Raw genomic sequence first — 21,413 nt, 5'->3', positions numbered from 1 at the left:
TTCGATAGGGACAACAGAGAGATGTGAAACATTGCTTCAGCTGATGTTTATAGGATGAACAGTAAGACAGAAAATCAGCTCCTCACACACAATGTAGGTTTGAGGGGACCAAGGATTTGTTGGGAGACTTGGTGACAAAACATCTTACAGAGCTGCTGCAAAATAGGGGTAATAGTGAAAGTGACATTTTGGGTAAAGCACTTCAAAATTAATGGATGCAAAACACTGCGTGAGATCTAGGTATGAACAATCCAGACAACACAGGAAGAAAGAGCTCGTATTAGCGTGCCACACACTTACTCACATGGCAATTGCAGTTCTCAGAAGAAAGCTATAAAGTGGAGATGGTGGTATTACAGCAGCACTTCAAGAGATTTTGAGAGATATTAGAGCCTCTCTTGTGCCTTGGAGCCGTACACATTCAACTCTTCCCCAAAACTCCCTCCTTTTGGTTGGGAATGAGAAGGCAGCACAGGCAGAAAACCCAGAGGCCGGCTTGCAATATTCACTGGCTGAAGACATGGGCACCCACTATTTGGCTACACCATAAAAGCTGACAGGAAAACTTTTAGCTGTTAATAAACCACAAAAGGCTACATGATTGGAAGTCTAGCATGCACCAGTTACTATAGCTAATGAGGGATCAAAAATAAATATTAACATTGCCAAACTCTTGTCTGCAGGTGTGAAAATAGATTGGCCTACCTGGAAATATGAGTCATCTCTCAACAAGAGCTGGTAGGACAAAAGCTTATATGTGGTAACGTGCTAAAGATACAGATAAATGTAGGTGTGGGGAAGCAGAGACTGTGGAGCACTCTCTCTTCTCTTTTCACAGGAGGGCTGGGTAGTCTCAATTACCTTCCAAGGGCTACAGACCAGATCAGACCATCAGACCACGTCTCTGACTTTAGAAAAACAATGAACTGTAGGGGAAGCAGCTGAAAAAATGCAATGGCAATGGTTTAACCTCCCTCTTTGGCTGTCCTTTCTGAGCCCTTGCTGCCCAAATGGTCTGTATCACTTTCCTGGAGTGGCATGCCTGGAGCGTGGCCCATAGCTCCCCTGCCACAGGTATTTAGGTTGGAAAGGACCTCTGGAGATCATGGCAAAATATGTTTTACATATCTTACACTGATGTAATTACAGATGCTCTACTCTCCCCTGCGACTTCTTCATGTCACAATAGACGTAACGTGTTTAGGAATGCCAGAGGACCGCAGGGTTAATCACCAGGGAAACAATTTTTTCAGTATCATCAAAGAAAAATGTTAGGTGGGTGTTGTTAAACACGTCAAAATATTGCCTCGCTTTATCTCACATACTAAAGGTCACGTTTCAGGGTAGATTTCACACCACTTTTCTCATCTATGAAAAACTTTTCTTTAACATGTAATCAAAGAGACACAAAGACATCATTCACTGAAGGTCAAGCAGCACAAGTGTAGTAACATCAGGCTGAGAGCCCAGTTATTTGGATTCTCACAACACTGCCTTAGGTGCTGCGCCATGGTGTGATGTGTAAGTAAGGCGGGTTTTTTAGGGACATCTTCAAAGGCGTAAATATGCATCAGGCAAGCAAAATACATTTTATCCCTCATTTAAAGCTTTTGAAAATCCCACTCTCTGCCTTAACCCAGTTAATATAAAAACTGCATAGAGGTAAAATCTCAGTAAGCAGGAGCAGGAACAGAGCATTCTGTCTCTGTTTCATTCATCAGGCCTTTTCCCCCCCTACTTGCCTGCTATTCCCATTTCCTTCCTTGCCTTTCACATGAAACATATCCATCGCACACCGTCACACACACACCCACTCTGCCTCATCTGTTCACATTCATGGGCAAATTGTTTTACAATGATCTTTTTAAAAAATACGCTGCTTCTGAGCATTTTCTTGTCTTTTCTCATGGACAGCAGCAAATGGATTAGCTGTTGGGCCCTGGTTCCTGTCACAAATGGGGCAGTTTCTCTTCAGTTTGTCCATCTCACGCTAGCATGGCAAAATTCTCTTCTTTAACCATATTCTCGTATAAACTGAAGGAACAATTTATAATTGCTTTCATTGAATGAAGATGGCATTGACTGTCTGATTAAAACTGACCACATACTTAGAAGTCAGATCCAAGCTTAGTAAGTCTGGGTAATGTAAATCTGGGTTTGTTTTTCACTTTAGGAGGGAACTTTTTAAGACTTAAGGAGTACAATATCTTCTTTGGAGGTGCCCACATTCTTCTTTGTAGATGGTCCTAAGTTTTTGGCTTAATTCAGATGGAAAGCCTAAGCTGTTCGGCAAGTATTTATAATCCAGGCTTTTAGCTTGTTCTGTATAGTAAAAAGCACATTGCCGGCACTATATTAAAAAATTATCGATTTGAATGAAATTGCTGAGTTAAAAATTGTATAGTTACAGGAACTTTCAGTCTAGTCCTCTAAAGACTTAGTTCATACATTAGAAGTCAGGGGCCTCCCTCTGCAATTTGTTTGCTTTCTTCTCGTTGTATTTGTGTAATCAACAAGCAGATGTAACTTTTGCTTCTGTTTTCACTAAAACAACAAATCCACTTAAACAAAATATACAATTCAGTAAATATCAAACATAAAACATTCAGGAAAGAGTTTGCATTTTTGCTCATCTCAATTCATGTTTTAAGGTGTGTTGAATTTCCTTTAAGTATGACAGTCAAAATAAAGAATGCGCATAAATTGAAATAACCTGGGATGAGAAATGTATATGACCGTGACTCATTATATGCAGGTCAACTCACCTGTTCACTAGCACAAGGATTTACCATGTTGCTGCCCCAAATTCTTTACATAAAGAAAAGAATATTGCTCGATTCGTTAATGATGAATGTTATGCTCAGTGGAACAAATCACAGGTTAACTGACAAATAATGCATTTGTTTAGAACAAACCCCACATTTTTACTCAAGCCCATAACAACCGGCGAGAGAAGCAGAGAAGGTTAATGTATGTGTTACTATGTGGATTACAGTCACACCCTCACCCAGACACAAACCCTGTGCAAGCTGCAGTAAGAACAACAGGAAATGGCCTGGGGTATTTATAGCATTATTGTGTTTATCCTGAAGTGATGTTCTGCACAGATTATTATGAAGCTTTTCGTGGGAGAGGATACAGCTTGTGTCAGCTGGAGATTTGCATGCACTTCTCCCAATATGCTCTCTGCTAAACTTGCATAGTCCCCCCTCTATCTTTCTTTGCTTTTTAAAGGTTTGCTGTATACGAGGACCTCTCTGCAGCTGACACGATGGGCCACCCCCCCGCTCCGCAGTGCAAACAGGAACCCTGCTAACCAGTATGTTTGGCCTAAACCTATTTGTTTCACCAGATTTACAAATCCACAGTGAGATGTCATGAGAAAAAAACAAACCCACACACATCAGTGGTCCTGAATTTCTGAAAAATGCAGTCCACGCTACACCGAGACAAAAGTTCTTCTGTGCATTTTGGGTCCTGTTAACAAAGAAATCGATGACACCAAAACCCTTTTATCAGAACCCAGAGCTCACTCTTCAGGACAGATTAGTCCACTCCTGGGATTCTCTTTGTTTGGAGAATCATTTCTGTGTCCTTTATCTTCAGGTGGGATAATGAAATACCTTCCCATTTATCCCTTTCTCCTGGGAGGCATTCAGCAAAAAGTAACAATTTTCATGGAAAGATCACCTACATATTCCCAGCCTCAGCCTTGCCATCTTTCTGCTGATCTGAACATTTTAAAGAGACTTTTTCTAATTCATTCCCATTGTCAAAATTTGGCCTGAAGTTTGATAGAGAAAAAAAAAAACACATATGGGAGATGAAATAGATAGTATAACCACTTAATATCTCTGTAGCGTAGAAAACCCTCCACCCACTCACAAAACCTATGCAAGCATATATCCATCTATGCAGACCAGTTTATCTCAGGGAGAGATACAGAGTAAGGAACATTAAAATAATAATGATAAAAAATAGTGTAACTCAGGAAGCAAAGAACCTGTTATTACTTCATTGTCAGAACAGTTTTTTCTTATCTTAGTCACATCTCCTGAGGTTTGTTCAACTCATGAACAGCTCATGAACGTTCAGCTCATTTCTTTGTTTACACCCCATGATCTCTAAAAACCTCGATTAAAAGCAATCAGAAAAATCCATCATATGACACTTAGGCCATTTACAGCCTGTGACAGTTATTTGCAAATGTCAACCTTCCCTTGGAGAAAACAGAAGGAAATCCTGCTTTAATTTAAGCTTTCAACCATCATCCCCCTCTATCTCTGCAGTAAATCAGAGCATCTCCATGACGCCATTGTTTGCAAATATAATAAGTCCTGGTTTTGTCTGTTTAAAAAACAAACAGCAACAGAAAAGCATCAGGAAGTCCCTGTGAATGGGAGCAACACTGCATTTCGGTATGTACCGCATTAATTAATGCAATTGAGCCAATATCTGAGCAAAGCTTGTTCCTATGAATACTGTTCAAATCATTATCAGTTCTATTAGCGCTTCATTGTGGTTGCACTGATCAAGACCAGATTTCCTGGGCTAATTTGCATCATATTCTGACAGGTGCTAGTCCAGGTGTCCTATTGTCATTCTGAATTAATAAACATGATTCAACCCCCTCCTTTTATCATTTGTGTGATAGAATAATAGAAATGGAATGGGCTGGGGGGTGCAAAACAACTTATCTGACTTCATCTCCCAAAAAGGCCTTTCCTGGGGTTTTGCCAGGTTTAATTTTAAAATGATGAGCTCACACACCACTTCCTCTGCATCACCTACCTGCCAAATTACTTCCATGCCCTCCCCTCACTGGCTTGCGTCTTAACCTTTAGGCAGGGCTGCCCACAGGACAAGTTTGCACAGTGCACCGTATTAAGATTTCTTTTTCCATCAAGTAAACTGACAGAGCACAAGCCAGCCCCCAACTATTTCTGATTTGGACAGCCTTGCTCTAAGGTATAAACCTACTTGGATCTTCTCGTAGCCCTTAAAGTCATTGTTGCACATCCCTGGCATTTAGACCGTGTCAGCATCTACAGATTGTACCTGACTCCTTCCTTGCCAATCCATCACTCACAGCCTAAAATTAGACCCCTAAAGCCATGGTTTGTTTGTTTTTTTAAACTTTTTCTTCTTTTAAAGATTATGATGACTGCTAGGAGGATGCATGCAGCAAGCAAGGAAGGCCTTTGTTTTACAGCCACATGCTTCACAGTCATGCCACCCTAACTTACCACCTTAGGCCTGCTAGCAGCACAATTTTCCTGCTTTGCAATAGACCCAGCACAAGTGTCTCTGCATCATGCTTCACGTGTGGTTCAGAGCCAGCTGGGAGTGCCCGTGTAGACACGTACCAAGGGCCTTTTAACTGAACACAATCTTCATTAAAAGTCCAATTGTATTTATAACTGGGGTTTTAATCTTTTTAGGACATAAAAAGCATCTTTCTAGTCCTTCCCTGCGATCCCAATAAACTCACTTTTGTTAAATATATGCTGATATTCTTATGTAATTAGAATGCAATCCAGGCTTTCCAGATGAAAATCAAATCCCACAAGAGCTGGCAGCAGCATTGCCATGTCATCCAGCGTTTCTCTTTCAGTCCTTCTACAGATTAGCCCCACGCTCTCCTGTTCCTTGTTTCTCTTTCGTACACTCTGATTTCTCAAAGCCGCTCCGGCCATGTGGCATCCAGAACCAAATGCCTTCTGACACGTGCGCTCGTATCATACAGAGTGTTTATTATGAGCGCAGCTTGGTGACATGAGTATTAACGCAGAGGCAGCTCACAACTGCACTGGCCTTGTTTGCTGTTTTCACCTGCCTGATAACTCTCGTCAGCTGCATTGCTCCTCAGATTTCTTAGGTCTTTTCTGGCAAAGAGGAAATGCATTTAAGCCTAACACCAGGGCTGCCCTCTCAGCCTTTGGGTGGGAGCAGAAGCTTCCCTCTTGCTTTCTGCAGGGCATCTCACTTGTTTCTTTGTGTTACTCGAGTCCTATGCCTCTTTCCCTGTGGTTTAATTTACCTCAGATCTCCATTGCTCATCTAATCTGCAATATAATTGTCCATCTAAAAATACAGGAGGCAAAACCCAGACTTTCTTCATTATCTTTACTAGAATGGGTTTATAACAATTGAAGCTCCAGCTGTTTGTATGCAGGTATATATCTGAATTTCTTACTGTTTACCATATCAGGAGACCAGGCCTTCTCTGCCTCAGGTTGCCTGTCTGGCTTACCTTGTGCATCTTTTTATTTACCTTGTGCATCTTCTTTATTAGGATGAGTAAAGAACCAGCCTCTCTAAGTGAAATGTTTGCATCTGCGATCAGGGTTTTCATTCCTGCAACACCCCCGCACCCAACCGCACTCTAGAGTTGCATGAAGTGGGGGAAGGCTCTGAGCTTGCTCAAAAGGCAAAACTCATTTTAACTGCATTTTCTCTCCCCTTTGTTTTTTAAGAATCAGCTTGCAACAAATGGCACTTGCTAAATGACTGTCTAACAAGACAAAATGGTGCAAACCTCCCAGCGTGCCCCCCCCAACTGGAAAGCACTTGTCCTTAGCAAGGCAGGCGCTGCGCCCCTGCTCGCAGCCACCGTCAGGTGCATGCAGAAGAGGTTCCCAGTTCTATAGAGCATTGAGAGACAAGAGCTGTTTCTTGTTATTGCAGCCTCTAATGAAAATTTGCCTGCCACGTATCCAAGTGTGATCTGGAAGCAGATTTGCACCTGTCTCAGCAGGCTGAAATCAAACAATAACAGCGCTGAGAGAGCAACTTGGTTAGCAAGCAGCAAGGGCAAAGCAAGCGGCTGAGAGCCCGCTTGGTACACCTCTGCTCTGCTGCTGCTCATCAGATTCTTTTAATCAGATCATTAGAGCAATGATTTTTTGTGCTCTACGTTATGTACCTTTCTGCTCAGGAAAAGCAACCCACAGCTAATGTGACCTTTGCATCTTTGATTGTTAGGGCTGGAAAGAAAGAAGTGGCCATGAGAGCGTGTAGTACTGAGCAGACAATAGCCACTGCTCTCCCATAGGTTTCTAGAAACGCAGTGGTGGGGTGCAGCTACCACCCTTCCCGCTCACACTGAGGGGCTGCAGCTATACAAGCTCAATACAACACGTGTCGCACGAGATTTCTGTTAATGCAATTGTTTCATACAGGCTTCAGAGCAGAGACTGTTTTTTTCTGTGTTTCAGAAGTGACTAGAACATTTTAGATCCTATAAATAGTGTCTTTCCTTTCCTAGTTGCAAAAGCCCCATCTCTTGCTTCCAGCTGCTTTGAACTTTATTTCAGAGAGAATTTTCTATTGACGTTTTAGGCACCTACAGCATTCTTTATCCAGCACTTACAAAGCTCTTTGTGAAGATGTGATGGGTTTCAGCCTTACCTCAAAAAAACTTTGCCCATTATTATTTTACAATTAGGAAAATCAAGGCACAGAAAGCTCTGATGATTTGATCGGGGTCTCTGGGTAAGAAAGAGGAATAAAGCCAAGGAGACTTCACTTGCAGGCTTTTGCTTTAATGGCTGAACAGCATTCTTCAAAAAGTCTAGCTTTTTCGAAAGAAGGGACATGTGAGCATGATTGTTGTCTGCTGAGCAGAGTAGATACCAGATGAGAGATATTTCTCCTTTATCTTTTTACTAAATAATAGATGACTGATTATGATCTTAGATGCTAAGAAAACTTTGTTACAGATAATTTCAGGTTTCTGAACATGTTTCTCCTCTCGAAGTATTCTTATCTATATAACCCGTTGAATTAGTCATAACAAAGAGTGAATAACCAAGTACACATCTGGGACACAATTCCTGCTGAAATACTCCACTGCCTGACTCAGGATGAGTAAACCTCAAGTTGCCCCTGTGCTAGCGCTGGGCAAATACAATCTGGAGGACAGCTCCTATTCCAAAGAGCTCAAGGTCTGGGTAGGCAAGATAGAAAACGGGGAATGATCAGTCCTGCCTGGCAGTTCAGCGGCTTCCTGTGGTTGTACAGAAAGTCACTGGCAGAGCCAAGAATGGAAGTCAAGTGTCCTGGATCATAATCTCATGTTTTAAGCAAAAAATGTGGTGTTCTTTTTTTTTCCTAACATATTTGTTACTCTTCAGCAAACTGCCTTTTAGAGCTCCTTTGTGGGATTTCCCCAGGGTGTGGGAGCTGGCCATCCTGCCCCGCTTCAATGCCTTATCAGCTCCAGATGAAATATTCTGCACATAAGCAGGTATGTAGCTGCATGAATCCATATCACTGCAGTACCGGGTTTAGTAACAGAGAGATTCAGATGAAAGACTAGAGTCAAGGACTTGTCCCGTAAAATTACTTCTGAAGCGTTTTATATGTGCAATGCTACAGAAATCAACAAAGACAGTCATTTAGACCTGCTCACCCCCCTGACCCTAGTTTGAATCCAGGTCAGTTTTGATGGAGTCAATGGAACAGCAAAGGTGTAAAAGGTGCATATTTACATATATATATATGTAAAATTAGCATTGCCTGAGACAGATCCATTTGTCAATTGTTTGCTTAACTCCACCTGTTTAACCTGCAATTTACACTGAGTAAGAGAAGAACCATGATCCTTTTATCCACTGTAGCTGATGATACTCGAAAGCACTTTGTTTCCTTAGTATATTGCACATTGATTGAGCCTTGTATCAATAAACACTGCATGTGCTGACACCATCTGTATCACATACTGCTTCATGGACAAAGCTCATTTGCAGATACACCTAACACAGCCCATTCCACACAGTTAAATTCCTTACAGCTTTTTAACTTGCTACCTGAATTAAAACTACAGCAGGCCTGATAATCTCTGTTAAAAAAAATCACATACACACACTTGTACTTGCTACTAAAGATTCAAGTTCACAGAGGTGGAGAAGAGTGTCTACGAGCACTCGTGTATTTGTGAATGCATGCATATGCAATGCAGAGGAGGGCTTGGAAAGACGCATCTTGAAGCAGCGATCTAAATGTGAGGGAACCAGAGGGTGGTTCTTGTGTGGGAGAAGAGGCTGTGAAAAGAGCGTGCACCCTCCTACCTTGGAGGTTCATCTCAACAAGGGAGGGCAGTCCCTGCAGAGCTGAGCCCTCAGGACCTGAAAATAGCTGGTGTCACTCGCCTTATGACCCGGGCAAGACTTGGGTAAAGAAAGACCTGGGCAGCATTTGGGAGAACTGTCTGTCAGGACTCGGAGGGATTTCTTTTCACAGCCCGCTCTGTTTCTGCTCCTTTGCTACACAGAACTGTTACATACAGGTTTCACCTCTCTGCTGGTGTACTCACACCTTCCACATCACACGTTTCCAAACATGTTTGCACGGCATGTCAGCTAACCTCCTTCAGGCTGGCACAGAACAGTGAGAAAAGTGCTGCTCACAAGATAGGGTTTCTGTGGTTTAGGGTTATGTTAATTAATTAATTCTTTTTTATTTTTGGAAGTCTGCAGCTGCTAGTTTTGAAACGACCAATCCTAGAGCCGCAAAAGTATGAAAGAAAGGGTTAGAAATCAATGGAAGAAATAGACAATCAGAACGAGGTCTTGACCGTGTACTGGCTGCTAGTTTTTAAAACACATAAAAGTTTGGCTTATGTAAGAAACCATCTGGTATTTAGGCCTAGTTGAAATTTTAGCTGTGTGCGTGTGCTCTGCGTATGAATCAATGGAGCAGCTTCACAGGCGCATGCACGTACTCTGCTGGACTCCTTCACCAGGCAGTCCAGGGCACTTGCTACAAAAATCTGGAAAACCTATTGGACTTCACGCCCTTCTTGCTCCTTCTGGACAGCTCGGAATGGTCTCTGATTTAAGGGCAAACATACCTGCCCATCAGAGCTGCAATGCTACAAACCCACGCTACAAGTGCATGACCCAAAAGATTGCTAGCTGTACCAATATCTCAGGAACATGGTAGAAGGTTGTTGAATGTTAATAAAGAACATCATGGCAAGAACCACTGGGTTCCTTTCTGTTCAGTACATTGCATTGCAGGACGTGCCTGCACTGAGGTCATTGTAGCTGCTGCTCATGAATAGAATCGCAGCCAGTCTCACCTCGTAAGAGCACCTACTCCAAAGTGACCAGACAAGGCAGAGAGGAAAAGAAGCGTTTGCTTACTTCTACAGATGAGAAACTGAGATACAGAGAGATGAAGTGAAATGCCTGAACTCACACAGGAAACCTGGGGCAGAACAACTAACTGAACCAGGTTGGGCACTGCTGAGGACAAAGGCTGGAGTGAATTAACTGCTCACAGATTTTTCTGACTCACCAGAAGTTTTTTTTTTAAAAAAAAAGAAAAGGCATTGCAATCCCAGAATTGCATCAGGGAGGCTTCGTCCAGCGTGTGTTAATGCCAAGCACTGGGAACAGCGTGTGCCACTCCAGTGACTCATGCTGAGAAAAGACAAATTCAAATGGGAACAGGTGCAGCTGAGGGCTAAGGAATAACTGGGAGAAGGGAGGTTATGAAAGAGATGAGAAGAATTTTGTTTATCCTGACAAACCAGAGAGAGGTACGGCAGTGGTCTGTAAATACACTGGGGGCATAATGTCAGGGAAGGGAAAGTGCTGTTTAAGCTAGTAGTGCTGGCATGAGAGAGGTATCAATCAGTCACGAACAAATGTCAGTCCAAAAGCAGAAGAAAGTATTCGAACATCAGAATGAAGACATTATAGAAGTTCTTTTCAATGGGGAGCAGTGGCGGCAGAAAGAAAATCCATCCATGCTTTACAGAAACCTTGACGAGTTTGGGAAAGGAATGACAGAGCATGGTCATGTCTGACAGCAGAGAGTGGAGATCAAGAATTGCTTCCACTCTGGAGTTCAAATTAAGTGCCTTAACTTTTCTTCACTCCTAAGGAATTTAGAAGAAGAGTCTCTTGTTACATACGGTGCTTAGCACAACAGAGACCACTCTGGTCTCTAGGCACTACTGTAGCACAAATAATTCATAACACTAACGATCAACCATAATTACATCCTTCCTGAAGCAGAGATGACATATGAGAATACCAAAAATGAAGAGCAGGGAACTAACTGCAAGCTTATTCCATCCATTAATGACCACCCCATATTCTGTGAGAATGGGAAAACGTCTGCTCTCAGCTACAGTGGCGCAAACCCAGAGGATTCATTGCAAGCAAGCTTGAACTTCAGTGCGTTGCCTTCTCTTTCTAAAGGGGATGAACTCCATCCATTTGTTAAAACCTTTGCCCACTACTCTGGAAGTGCTGTGAAGGCAAAGGATTCCTATAACTGTAAAGCAGGTTTTTGGATGCCCGACAGAAACCAGCAAAGAGGACAGAGAGACCACTGTCCTCTTTAATACCGACTTGCAGAAACCGTGTGTCCCAGGCATGAGTTTGTTGGGGCTCAGAGTTAGAAGTGGATATACCCTTTTCCTACCAAAAAAGTGTCGTGTAGTGATGCATATTGGGTAAGTTTTTTACGCAGCCTTCCATACAGCACTACTCAAAATCCAGAGGACCCAGTATCATTGTCAAGGGGAGGACAGAGCTGCTTTTCAGAAGAAAAGGCCTAGAAGGTACCGTGGCAAAGCCCTGTTCCAGATCTTCCTCTGTAAAATTTCTGCATGTGTAAGAAGTAATACTTTTCAGTTTGGACCTGTCCGTGCTCCTTCTTCCACTTTATGCAACGCAGAAGGCAGATTGCAGCACAAAAACAACGTACTGTGGGATTCTGCACAGACACTCGATCTGCGGCAGGACGGCGAGGAGCTGGAGTTTGGGCCATATGCCATTGGAATGGTAGCAGTTTCCCTTCGGCTTACTAGAGACGTCTCGGATTTCAAGTACAATCTTAGCGTCACAAGGGAATTCACGATCACTCAGATAAAATGTAGCACACACAAAATTTGCACACACACTTGTCTGGTAGAAAATGGGATTCAGAAGAAATATGTGCAATTAAAAACTCCCCAGATCCTGATAACACATACTGCTTTTCTCTGTCCATCAGTTCCTCACTTAACATTAAGATCATTCTTTCTCTTGTCACAGCGGAGCTGTTACAGACAATTTTGGTAATATTTGCAGGACGATACTGAGAGTTCTTGCCTAACAAATCACTTCAGTGCATGCTTATTTTAAAGCCTGGTTGGTTCTAGTGAAGTCAGATGTATTAGTTTATGGCCCTTAGAAGTATCACCAAAACATAAATATTTGTGCTGTGGAAAGATATACATGTGCATGTCACCATCAGAAAAAATATTTTTGCTGTAGCAAACCATCTCTGAAGGACCACGAGCTACACAGACTCTAGTCTAGATTCTCAGTATGCCTCAAAGACACCCACAGCAACCGTGATGCCTACTCAAAATAACTTTCAGTCTTTTGAGATCAATTTATAAGTGGCAATCTATCAGAGTTTTGAGTTTGTACATGTATCAATAATTTCTGGCTCCAGTGATTTTTCTGTGTATCAGTGGTAAAACTCATGTAAGGGTGTTTAAGGTCCACCCTCTGCTACAAATCCCTGGGCAATTCTAACGCTAGGGACTTGTGAACAGCTACCAGGACTCTTTGCATCTCTGATGATGACTTGCTGAGTGACCAGTTGCTTCCTGCATTTGATCTCCTAGGTTTTTTTTTTTTTCTTTGCCTGCTTAGATTATGGGCTTTTATTCCATCTACGTGCCATGCTTCATCTTAGCGGGAGCCTCTAGGGACAAATACCATAATACAAGGAATTAATCATACGAGTCACGACTTCTGGTTCTAATCAGGAGTCGGTCCTAAAGGCTGAGCTGCGACATGACCCTCATGGACAAATCCTCAGAATTTAATAGGGATTAAATCAATGGAGTTTTAATGGAAATTGAATTATACTGTATAGAAATTGTTCCATAAACAGAACACAGCAGAAAAGGCGAAACTTCCTTGATTTTCCCCTGGATTTTACAGAAGGGATATAAATTTCTGGTACCTTTCCCTAGGTAATCCAAAGTTATTTGATTAAAAATGACATTTTCAATGTAAAGGCATAGGATTTTGTTATTACATGAGAAAACCTCAAATCAGTACACTGCAACCTGCAGAAAGGCAATTCTGTTAGGAGAGCAATGATGTTAATTCTTTTCCTTGCTTAAAGTAACATAGCTCCGGCTCCTCCCTTAGGCTTGGGTGAGCAGGGCTCCCTGGAAACTCTGCCTTCTTGTTAGCTGGTGTGGCGCAGTAATCCTCTGCTGCTTCAGTCTGTTTTAACCACTGCCTATCTCTGGCCACGCTTTCAAGTTTACACACCACGTACATACATTAAGGCATATACAGAAAACAGGCCAAGTCCAGAATCTTTTATCCTATTCCATATTCCACCATTCCTGAATTTTGATGGTTTGGATAAATGAACTTGGGATATAAGCTACCTGTTCTGGAGAGGCTGAACTTGCAAATTCACTTTGCCTCCATACGCAGATGGCCAATTGGCAGCGCACCTTGCAGTTTCCCCTCTCCTCTCTAAGCCTGCTGAGCTCTGGTGGTTTGGATAAACAGATAAACTCTAAGCATGGATGAATTGCACTGATTTCAGTGGGAATTTGCAGGTATCCAGTGCATATTTCTCAGAATCAGGCCCATGATTGCACTTGTCTCTGTGCTAACATGTAACTCCATACTTCTGCAGTTGCTTTTAGTTGTGGTTCAGAAGCACTTTTATAGGCATCTACTCAGTCCTGATGTGAGATCATGTTCCTCTATCTGACCAAGAGGACAAGTGATTCTTGTCGTTCGAGTGAACTTGTGATTCTTATAAAGAAAAAGCATCAGCTCTGACATGTGAAGATTATGAAGGGACAGAGCATCTCAGCAAAGCAGTACGCTTGTCAGCTGGGTGGGGGGCAGTAGCTGGGGAAAAGTGGTGCTTTCCCAAGGGAACAGGCTCCTTACTGCATGGCGTAATTTGGATTTTGCATTGAATCTTTCACATCTGTAGCATATTCCTGATGCGATTGGCAGGACTGAAACAGAACTGCAGCCCCGTGGCAGCTAAGGGAAAATAGTTGTAAGAAGAGAGTAACCGCCGTTCAGTGTGGTGGTTGAAGAGAATCATTCCTGTTAAAATGTATAGGGCTGGCGGTTCCAGTATGTACCGGGGCAATGCCATTTGTATAGTATATGTGTAACCATTTTGGGGAGCATTTCTGCCGGTGGCCTACGTATTTCAGGACACAAAGTTCCAGCCCCAAGTTCAAATACCAAATAAGTTCACCCATACAAGCCTGTGCAAATCAATGAGATCTCAACACCTGATTATTTGCTTTAGCAGAGCATTAAAAATCCCGTGTCTCTAGTAACATGAGAGTCTTTGGCCAAGATTTTCCTTTTCTGCTTTACTTTGGTAGACTAAAGCATGGTGGCTGCCCACTGCTCTGGAAGCGGCTTCACTTCGACACCACCACAGTTCTTGCCCCTCTGCAGCTGACAATGCAAAACTCAATTAGATATGAAGAGGGCACTATCACTCTAGGCAGCTCAGAGACTGGGCAGAAAAAAAATAAAAGGCAAATGTTCGATGCTAGCATTATATGAAGTCCCAAGGAGATTTGGAACAGGAGCAGCAGAGGAGTTACAGTTTCCTTTGTTCTGTTAAAAGGAAAAAGGAAACACATCAGGAAACCAGACTGTGGAGCACAGGAAGTCTCACTTTGGCTGATAAAAAGGAACTGATGTGAGGTTGGTTCAGATGCAGTTATAAGTCAATTAAGCTTGGAACAACAAGAAGAGCTATTCAGAAGAAACCAGAGAGCCAAATTCTGCTTTTAGCTGTAAAAAGGGTATTTTAACCTCTCCTAATCTTTTCCATATCTTCTTTTTTAAAAGAAAGCTGCTATAAAGACGTCCAAATAAGAATTTCTCATCGTACAAGAATCGGTTTTCCTAACACACCACACCTTCCACTGACCCCACCGTACCTTACTCCAGTTTCTTTTTTTCACTCATCAACCAACTTAAAAAACTGTATTCTTGCTGATTTATCTCGTCCCCTCAGATCAAAACCAGCATTAGTTAAGAAGGGCAGGTTTTTTGCTGAGTGAGAAATCGGCAAATGACTAATTAAAGGCTGGCCTGCCCGTTATGTTATTTTCACTCCCTCTGCATGATTGACAAGCATGGGCCAGTACACTAACGTTCAGTTCCTGGGTGTGCAGCTTTGTCAGGCTAGGGTTATCTATGTATTTTTTTAATTGTTTCTTGCTCCTTTACAGCTCTGTGGTCGGTTGAGCTCTGGGTTAGTCTGTGTTGGAAGAACAGGAACAAGGTACATGCAAATAAACCAGTAAGCTTAGCTATTTCCATGGCATTTACTACAGGATCCTCTACCGAGCTGCATTTCTGACTGCATTTTAGAAAAAAAAACAGGAAAAGAAAGAATGCTTGATACACATGAAGAGCCAGAGTCATTTTCTTTACAGCATCATACCAATGCTGAAGAGAAGCAAAGGCTGAGATTTTGCAAGATGCCGGTGGGATTTAGCCTTACTTCTCCCACCTATTTCCAGTGAGAGTTGTATATTCAATGCCCCCTAGCCAGTTTTGCATGTTTACATACAGAATCAAAATACTTTGTTAAGCAGCCTGGTTTTTAGAGGGAACAGCTGCCTTCAGAAGCTAATGAGACTTACAGGCTATCAATACCTTTACAAATCAAGCTGCTTGCTTAGTTAGATAAATATGCACTGACATACCTATTTTTAGGGCTCTGGCTTCAAAACGTGGAAGCAAAACAGAATTAGATGCATCAAAGTGTCTCTGGTATCAAATACTGATGGTCCCTGTCAGGTCATTATTTCAAAGTTTTGCTTTTGGTGCTACTTGTTGCTGGAGAAACAGAAGGTTTATCAGGACACGCCTAAATGTCTTCAACAGTAACATACAGTAACATATATCCCTTTTGTTTAGGTCTCTGTCTTACAGCTAAAGGAAAAGCTTTAGCTAGCGGAGGTGGGGGAGGAGGGAGGTAACGTTTGTGGCTTTACTACAAGAGACAGGTTTCTAGATCAGTGTTACTAGGTGTCTAGATACGCATCAGTAATTATGTGGCCTGGGTAATGAGAGGAAGAAAGAAAATAAGCAGTAGATGCATTAACATTTTGAAGGCTTTGGTATTTGGAACTCAGTAGAGTAGATTATACATTGTCCTGTACCATACGTTGCTGTTTATGCCAGCACAATTTAAGTTGGTGACAAGTTACTTGATCAGCACCCTGGCTGCCCAGGCATCTGTGATGACACAGCACGCAGGTTAGCAAAGACCTGGGTCTGCCATCAGGCGAATTATTTCCAGAAGGAGGCAGAAAACCACATTTGCATGGTGGTATTTTAGTCTGTATTTTCAAAAAGAGCTATAAATATGCACTCACAGCCTTGTAAGAAAACATTTGTTCACTCAGAAAGTGTTCTTAGGTATCACCCATGGAAGGGTAGCAGGGCGTTGTATAACTGAGAAGTGCGCTGCAGGCGGCTCTTTTTACATGCCAGTGCTACATGTGCACTGTGCGCTCATGTTCACATGTGCATGAGAGCACGAGAGGCACAGACACTGGAAATAGATCTGTTGTTCAATTCAGAACAAAAGATCTAAAGAGAATTTTACATTTGGGGGGAAAGTTGGCTTCAAACCAACTTGTAGAGCTAAGCTTAATGTATTAGGCCAGTTTTTTCTAGGCGAGCCATGCACGTGTTTGTGCATGCTCTAATACTAACACCATGCTTCTGCAGCATTAGGTGTTTAGCAAACCCACAAATATCTGAAAATCTGAAGTTAAGGCTCCCTTGGCTCCTTTAATTTTCCTGCTTGTGCATGTTTGCACTGAGATGGGACACAGGGTCTTTCTTTAAGTGGTCAGGTAAACTCAAGCAGAATGAGAAACTTATTTTTCAAAGGCAACTTATGGGGTGCTGTAAAAGAACTTCACACGCTGGGAGAAAAAGAATGGCAGATGCTCTGGTTATAAGTTCATAAGTTCTAGGCCTGATCCTACTGAGAAGACGCGAACTGGAATCAAGAGGAAAGCCTTCTGTAAGGCCAGGAAGGAGAGACCTGAAGAAAATAAACTCTGCTTCTTGCAAAAATTGCTGTAAATGCCCTTCCCCCAGCACATCTCACCTTATCAGCATGCCATCACTTTGAGGTGCAACCTTACCCTTTGCTTCTCTTGATTTCTGTCCCTTTCCCATAATACTCCAATGAATAGTTCTACTCTTACACACCAAGACTCCAGCAAAACTCTCCTTAGAAGAAATGCTGCAAAGAGTGATAGAAATGGGCCCTCTCCCCTCATCGTACAGCAGGAATATCACAAAATTAAAATAAATAACTAACATAAAAGCATGAAATCCTCAAGACATGCATGCTACTACTTAAAGTGACCACATCCTGTTAGGGTAAAATCCACAGTGGTAGAGAGAAACTATACAAGGCTCTCAGCACCTCTTTAAAGCCTCTGAGTGAAACCCCAAGTGCCTAAAATCTAAGCAGTTGGTGCTATTTTGTTGTGTATTAGGTTTGCATCAGACTAATCTTCTTTCCCATAGCAGGAACAATTCTACTACACAGCAGCAGAGCTACTTAGTTTACCAGCTCTGAAATAACTTGCCCAGAATTTTTAGTACTGAACACCTCGAGTCGACAGCACCCAGCACTGCGGCGTGGTTGTAAGTTCATACTAAGGCAAAAGGAGTGCATTTGCATACAGATCTTGGAGGGAAAATGAAGCAGCATTATAAAAATATCCCAATTACAAAACATTTCTAACAGGTTTTTGCTGTTATATATTAGAAAGCCATTATGCCATATAAATGTCACCTGAATAGGGACTAGGGTATCAGGGAATATCAATCACCATTTATGCCTTGGAAATTTCAGATGGTTTTGTTCAAAATTGCTTTTGAGGGACAGCAACGTGGAAAGTCTCCAGTGAACAAACATCTTTGTGACTTTTTTTTTTTTTTTTCCCAATCTGGAGATTAGGAGTCTTGCCCCAGGAGTCAATGCCTTTTTGCCAGGAAAGGCCATCTCTAAAGGGCCAAAGCCAGGGCAATTTAAAAATGGCAAAACAGACATTTAAACTTGTTCAAAAAGGAAACATGTTCTTAGTTCGAGATCTTGATGGCCAAGTTTCAGGACGAGAGCAAACGCCTGCAGTTCACAAATGACAAGAAACAGTGATTGCAATAGAAACCCTACCCCACCCTTTGCTATAGCAACACCAACATACAAGTTGTCTTCTCATGGAAGGAGACAAGTATGGTTGTCATCTACTTGAGTAACGCAAAATTGTCATTGAATGTCCTTCAGATGGTCTCTCTCTTACGTCCAGAACATAAGGATAAACAGGTTTTCGCAGAATGAAGGCAGCAGTTACACAAAATGTGCTTTTTTAATTAACTGTCAGGCTTTGGCAAGTGTATTTACTTTAATTATTGTCCACATATAAAGTGGAACTGAAACAATTAAACCAGTTTGAAACCACACCATTTGTTATTGTGAGGAAGTCCATGCATGGGCATCTGGCTGAGATTAGATGTACCATTTTTTGATTTAATTTGAGGCAATAAAAATCAACCCCCCCAAACACAATGTAAATTAAGTCAAAGTGGGACGTTAACCCAAAGAAGATGTAATTTGAGGTATCTGGAGGCATACAATAAAAATGTTATCAACTATTTAAAATTAGTGCCAACATAAGCTGTCACAAGTTTCACTGGCTCCCAATCATCTTCTGCAAGTGTTGCTCACAGGATATGAACTGAACATGGAAATGAACTACCAAAGATAAAGGTTTGCTGCACTTCTTTCTCCATAAAAGACCTTAGAGCATTGCTCTAGAGGTCACTTTTCAAGGCAGCCAGTCCACCTCACGTGTCAGGTATTAAACAGGTTATTTGAAGAATGCAGAAAAAATTGCCTTCCGCCACTTCAGTAAGTGATCTAATTCCCCTCAAGATAAATAATTATTTATGAAGAAATAAAGGCGCATCCTAGACCTGGTGCGTTGGCTCAGCAATATCATATGTGAAGTAAGTCAGTGCATGATGGGGAAAGATGATTTACAGTCCTGAGCTGATCCCATAATACATGTTTATATCCATGGAATTCCCTGAGCTCTGGGTTAAAAAACTCTGAAAACAACTTCAATGCACACTTGCACGTCATGTCCACAAAGGATGCAAATGTAGCCCAGGAGCATCCTGACCACACCTGTTTTCTGACCGTGCTCTCTTTCCCCAGGAGCATGCGATTGTGACCCCTTAGGACAGCTCAAGGCTACAGCGGATTTACCGCTTTACTGCAAAGTTACCCTGCAGCTGGGCAGGTTTGCAGTTAAATTATTCCACATAGGCAAAACCAGCCATTAGAGAGTCTGTTGTCAAAACTCTTGCTGAATGGCATAAAAAGCTTAAGAGGAAAGTACGGGCCCAATATTGGGAATCGCAGGGTGAAGGGAGAGATTTTTATAGTAGACTGGACTCAGCCTCTTGCATCTGTCAAGCGTGCAGTTAAAAGTCTTTGTCTCAACTAAAACAATTAGACCACGGAATAGTTTTGCATAGACTTGAAAAAAACAGTCACGTGTATTGTTTCAATTTAAGACAATCACCTGGAGCATGTAGCCCTCTCCAATAGCTATTCTGCGCTGCATAGCACTTATCCTCCACCCAGACAGGTATGTTTCTGAGTTTATGGAGGGAAGCGCTTCTTAACCACACCGGTACACAGATGTCATCTGGTCCCTCACCATGTTCTTGCTCTAGGTAATGAAAGAGCCTTTTTCTGTGTTTCTCTTGCTCTCTAGTCACTTACGTGCACCTTTCTGCCCTATGATTTCCCAACCCAAATGCAATCCCAAAACCCATTTTTTGAGAGAAATCAATGCATACAACCTATAAAAGAGCAGACCTAAGGGTACAATTGCTTTAGAATTGCTTTCCTCTGGATGCAGTACAGGTTTGCTTTAGTATGTCCTAGAATTTAGAAAATCTACCCTGAAGCACAGGTTATATATAGAGCTCAGCACATGAAAAACACTTAAGCATCTCAAGCCACATCCTCTCCCATTGCCCTTCACCTGAGACAAGCTAGGCAAGGTGGCCTAACCCCTTCCTTTTAGTGGTAAACTGCAGCAAATCTGTCAATGCGTGGGTCTGATATTCCTTGGGAACCCACTCTTTTTCTCCCTGGTAAGAAAATTTGCAAGAAATCTCAGATAATCCTGAGGGCACTACAGGAGCACTGATCTAAACGCATGGTACGGAAAAGGGGTAAATTATAGGAGGAGGACATGGGGACCTGCAGCAAGTTGCTGATGATCCTGGAATTGCTCAGTAAACGAACTCAAGAGGAGACTCTGGTATATCAGGATCCCATCTCTCTTAGCTCGAACAGCCAAATTATTTCTGGACTACAAGCGAAGCGGGACAATCTAAGAAAAGGCTGCAGAAGGGGCAGATCCAGGAGCCGGGGCAGTGACCTGGGATGCGGCTGAGTTCCTCCTTTTGCCACAGCCTCCCCAACGTGACTGTAGGCCTAGCTGCTAAGTGTCGCAGTTCCTCATCTCCAAAGCTGAGGGGGGGTTAGCAATAACACTTTGCAACACGGGGTGACCGGGGAGAGGAGGAGCTCCCAGTAGGCACCAGGGGCTACGTGGGTCATGGGAATACTTCAGCACCTTTCAGAGGATGGTGCGGGGGGCTCGTGGCCTGTGCAGAAAAGCAAGTCCATGTGTGCACCGCAGCAAATGTACAGATGAGAAATTTCTGCACTTTCACTGCACAATATTTAGGGCTCCACAAATCAAAGAAGGTTGTGGTGCACTAAACGTATCCTGAATGAGGCCCGGGTTACTTTTGCTACAGATCTGAGGAGGTGGAGGGGGAGACGTGTCTTATTCTTGCCATACCTCCCAAATTTTTTTCTTTCAACACTCCTGCTTTCTCTCCTCCTTTCTGACATTCACCCTTTCATTCCCTCTTTCTTTCCTCTTTCCATTTCTCTTCCTAGCAATCTCCTTCCCTCCCCCTTCTTTTGAGACCCTTCCAAACAGTGCACTTGTCACAAGCTGCAGTCTAAGGGAGAAAGTTTCAGTTCCTGCCAGTTTGCAGCTTCTTTCTCCCCAGGTCAGCAAAAAAAAAAAAAAAAAAAAAAAAAAAAAGAAAGACCAAAAAAAAAAAAAAAAGACGACTTTTAAGAAGAGATCAACACCCCACCCAGGCGATAGGCATCTTTCGAAATCCTCCAACCCAAACACACCCACAGCGTCTCTCGCTTCAAGGCTCTTCTGTTCGAGCTGCTTCTGTACTATAGCGCTCCCTCAAGAAGAGCCCGTAAGAATCGCACCAGGGTCCCCCAAAGCAAGAAAGCCA

General features: G+C 42.5%; 1 protein-coding gene across 3 annotated transcripts in view; it reads right to left on the bottom strand.

The window, feature by feature from the left end:
- Positions 1-21,413, bottom strand: part of FLI1 (Fli-1 proto-oncogene, ETS transcription factor) — an 89,029-nt gene that overhangs the window by 53,190 nt on the left and 14,426 nt on the right. The gene's annotated exons all lie outside the window — the stretch shown is intronic.

Source organism: Platalea leucorodia (assembly GCF_965183815.1).
Source record: "Platalea leucorodia genome assembly, chromosome: 20".
Lineage (NCBI taxonomy): Eukaryota > Metazoa > Chordata > Aves > Pelecaniformes > Threskiornithidae > Platalea > Platalea leucorodia.
Note: the sequence above shows the minus strand (reverse complement) of the source record. Positions and strands in the feature narration are given on the sequence as shown.